This window comes from Canis lupus, chromosome 16 (assembly GCF_003254725.2).
Source record: "Canis lupus dingo isolate Sandy chromosome 16, ASM325472v2, whole genome shotgun sequence".
Lineage (NCBI taxonomy): Eukaryota > Metazoa > Chordata > Mammalia > Carnivora > Canidae > Canis > Canis lupus.
In genome coordinates, this window is record NC_064258.1 from 57,719,724 (window position 1) to 57,724,812 (window position 5,089).

The following is a 5,089-nucleotide window of genomic DNA, read 5'->3' on the forward strand; positions in this document are numbered from 1 at the left end:
TTGTGTCAATATCTGGATTATTTGGATCCTGTCCTGTTCCACATTAATCATATTTTTAGATAGTTTAACCCCAGAAAATCACAATAATAGAATAAAAGAAAGCTGATCTAACCACAAGGCCTTTAGATGTCATTATAATTGTTTTTATTATGTTGGGGAAATAGATATATAGTTATTGACAATTGCATGGAGCTCAATACTTAGCAGTTATGTGGCGTGGAACTGAGTCACCAAATATGTGAGTGACCATCATTGTGACGTCACTGTAAGTCTCTATGATGACCCATTGTTCTGTCCCAAGGATATGACCATACTGATGCCAACTCTAATTTATAAATGAAGATAACTCATTGGTCTCATTTGCTAATACTAAAGCAAACCATTTTTTATGAATTATGGAGGGGTTAAAAATGACTAATCATGAGAAGCCTTGTTAGGAAGGTCTATTTGGAGGCTTCTGATACTTAGACTCCAAGATATACTATGTTCTACTATGGACATAAATATTTCTCTATGTATTTTATATAAATAACTATTTTAGTAAATAGTTTCTCTCTCTTCCCTCTCCTAGAATTGCATCTCAGTCTGAACAAGGTAGGTGCCTAGTAGATGATCCTATATGAGGAAGTAAATCAAGGCTACATTTTATAATCATTCTAAATTAAAACCTAAACACTAACCTCAAGATTATACTTTATTGGTATATGAAAACAGAGGACTTTATATAACTCTTTTTTTCTTAAAGACTTTATTTATTCGTGAGAGATAGAAACAGAGAGAGAGAGGCAAACACATAGGCAGAGGGAGAAGCAGGCTCCGTGCAGGGACCCGATCCTGGGTCTCCAGGATCACGCCCTGGGCTGAAGGCAGCGCTGAACTGCTGAGCCACCGGGGCTGCCCTATATAACTCTTAAGAAAAACACTAGCTAACTTCATATTTAAGATAATTGGTAAAGGAGCTGGACTGACATTTTTAAAACAAGACTGAAGTTTGCCCTTCAATGTACCTATGGAAAAATATACTAAGATAATAGTGGAAGTTGGAAGGATTAGAAGAACTAAAATTAGTTTACAAAAGAAAATATACAGTTCCTCAAGAATCTGCAAGTGAAATTTTTAATGGGAAAATTCATGATATACCATCCCTTTTATTGATCATTACATAAAATTCCCAAGACAAAATTTTATATTGATTCAAACTATGTTTTGGACTCATATGCTTATGCTAAGATCTTTGACTGTTTCCCACTGTTTGGTAACCATGAAAATGTTTGAACAGTACCTGATTTGGTTTACCATTTTATTTTCAGCTCAGCGCTGGTGTCTTTCTCTGCATTCTGCACCAGATTCAATAAATATTTATCGAATTAATTAAATTGAATTAGGACTTCTTCCAGACATTAGACGGAGAGATATGATTCAGATAGATAAAATGACTCAAAAAAAAAAAAAAAAGACTCAAAAGACATGAGAACAAAAACACATCAACCTACTCACCCTACAGAGAAAGAAACCAAGACCTTACCAGTTGGGGAAGTAGCCAATGTCTCAAAACTGATTAGGCACTTAGAAAGGACTAGAATGTGACACCCTGACATCTAATTCCTTGTTCAGTTTTGGATCCAATAGTGTCTTCTGATCAATCCCTCCTGGCTACCTGGCTGGTTGTGTCAATATGGACCATTCTGCTGCGAAGACAGAGCCCAGGGTTTTGTTTATAACACAGTTTTTATCATATAAAATTCCCGTTGATGTAAAACAGTGTAGTATAAATGGCCTCTGAAAACTTTACCAACCCTGTGTATATTGCTTAACTGAGTAAGGACTAAGAGTTTTTAGCAACATAAATTTAGAAAATCGTGGAATGTTAACACAAGATTTCCTCGCAGTGCATAGTGTGGGTTTCTTCTGAACTCCCCTCTACATTTAGGCAAATTTACAGCACATTTATGAAAAAGACAACATATTTATACATTTTTTAATTTTATTAGAATTCCCTTGCAATGATGCATTCTAACATTGATGAAGAGTTAGAGATCTTTGGAATATATTTTGGACTATGTATAATACACATCATTATGATTAGGTACAGGTAATGTGGAACTTATGAGCCACGTATTTATTTCTATTTACCACAGCATAAAACATTTCCTAAAAGCATTAACAGATACTTAGTATACAATACACTTTACCTTAAATTATCACTATGGAGACCAATTAGAAAAATGTTTGATGGTACATGTAAATACACCTTAGAATAAATCAGTGTAGGGAATGATTATTGTGGGGTGTTTTTGTTTTTCTTTTTTGTTTTTTTTTGTTTTTGTTTTTGTTTTTTGGTTTTTGGTTTTTGGTTTTTTTTTTTGGTCTGCTTGATTTTTTTGTTTGTCTTGGCTTTTGATCATTTTCAATTCCTGGAGAATTTGCTCTTAGAGTGCTTTCTAGAAAATAATACCTAATGGAAAAAAATTTTATTGGCTCTTATCCCTACTAGAATTTATACTCTTGTGGATTGTGACCTTCATCCACCTGTTAGTGGAATATATAGATCAGTCCACCATTTTACTGGGTGAGGAATGGAAAGATTGAAAATTCTACAAAAGCAGGGGAACAAGATCACAAAGGAGGACAAAAGAGAGGTTTGGTCATTATAAACATTGAGTGAAAACTGCATTGGAAACCAAATCACATGGAACCCTGCTTTACCTTTTTGAACGTGTTCATTATTATGGTCAAGACTGCCTGAGAACGACCACTGAGGCATCTTGAAGCTGAAGATATCACAGAGCTGGGACATTTTGACACTTCAGCAAGAGCTCTCCAACAATCCGTACCACAGACACTCTCCAGCTCTCCCGATGGAGACTATTATTTTTTCACGTTTCCAGATATTAGAGGAATAGAATATGATTTCACAAAAAGAGACTTCAGAAATTAAAAGTTTCAAGTATTTATGTTTTGTGAACCCCTGGGAATGATGACTTCTCAAGGGACATTTATTAACCAGATGCCATTTTGTTAGAAAATATTTGAACGAAGAGGTGTCCAGAAACATCCTCAGGGGGGTCTTTTCTCTTCACTTGGGGAGCGAGTTGCTCCATGAGACCATGCTGAGCACATTTGTCATAATGAATAACTGAGATACCCAGTAGAACAGCAAGCCCGTGGTCCTAGTAACTACAGTACAGCTCACGGTGCAAGGATGAGATTGTGACCTTCATGAAGGCATGAGAGGATTATTTTTTTTCATTTAAATTCAATTAGCCAACATACAGTACATACTTAGTTTCTGATGTTATGTTTTTTTTTAAGTTTTTATTTATTTATTCATGAGACACACACACTCACACAGAGGCAGAGACATAGGCAGAGGAAGAAGCATGCTCCATGCAGGGAGCCTGATGTGGGACTCGATCCCAGAGGATCATGCCCTGAGCCACACTCAACCCCTGAGCCACCCAGGTGTCCCATGATGTAGTGTTTAATAATTCATTAGTTGCATAGAACACCCAGTGCTGATTCCATCACGTGCCCTCCTTAATGCCCATCACCCAGTTACCCCATCCCCCCACCCACTTCCCCCCAGCACCCCTCAGCTGGTTCCCTAGAGTTAACAGTCTCTCATGGTTTTTCTCCCTCTCTGATGACTTCCTATTCAGTTTTCCCTCCCTTACCTTGTGCTCCCTTGCACTGTTTCTTATATTCCACATATGAATGAAAAGATATGATAAGTGTCTTTCTCTGATTGACTTATTTTGCTCAGCATAATGCCCTCTAGTTCCATCCATATCAATGTAAATTTTAAGTATTCATCATTTCTAATAGCCGAGTAATAAGAAATATATTCTATAAATGCTTCACAAAAAGAGAAACATGCAAAGATCAGAATTTGGTAACGATCCAGGATCCTGCGGAAGAGAAGGACTTATAAATGTGGTAAGTGGGATAAAAGGGTCCATTTGAGCTTATACCCTCAAAATCAAGGAACTCACAGCAGAGAGAATTCCCATGAGTGATGATGATTGTGTCAAGAACGACTTTACTGTTTGTATCTTTATGGACAACTCTATATAGAGTAATTGGACACTCTACAAAGAGAGAAAGCTTATAAAAATTTTACTGTGCAAAAAAGTTTTGTTAACAGGGCAACTTTCCACTCTCAGAATGTTCCGAAAGTGAGAGACTTCATAAACAGAAAAATATATTTTCCTATTACTCATAATGTATATCCTTAATTACAGAAAAAGACATATTAGTGTGAAAACCTAGTTACCCAGAAAGCCGTGACTACATGGCCTAAAGATAAAAATCATAACATTTTGACATGTACTTTCCAGAAAATTTCAAACATGTAGTTACATATTCATTTTGATGGTATTCTATTATGTAAATACTTTTGCAAAAATGTCAGTTGGCTCTACAAGAGCTTTAGTAGATTTCCTTTATTATGAGTGAATGTATTACAATATGCTCGACATTATTTATAATTTACATTTCACTATTTTTTTTAAAAAAAGCTATGATGAGCATTTCTGTGAGCGAATTCTGGTCTCTTATTTAATTTATATCTCACTGGCCAATGGTCTACATATTTATGCCTATGAAAAGTCCTTAACAGTATGGTGGGGAAGCATATACGTTGATTTATCTGCAATGTCCTATCTGATCCCTGCAGGTAACTAATGGCAAACATGTATTTCTTCCAGTATTAGCATCTAAGTTCTCCTTTAAGGGACGCCACCCAAGTGAATGAAACCCTTGGTGCCATTAGCACAGTCTTGAAAACTGTGTAGATTCTCAGTCCTGTGTGCTTTTATCTTCTCTATGAAGGAATTAGGATTTTCTTCATCTACATATTGAAAATCACATTAAAAAAAAAGATGTACATACAAACTTTGACAGACACATATTAGGTTGGATTTAAGCTAAACTAGATGGAGTTGTTTAAAAAAAAAAAGAAAAAAACTCATGTAGAAATAGATTAGAAATCATGTTTAGTTCCTACACTTTGCTAATAAAAACAGCTGCTCCTTGGTAAGCCACAATTCATCAGGGGCTTTATCCCAACTCGCTAATTAAATTATTAGAA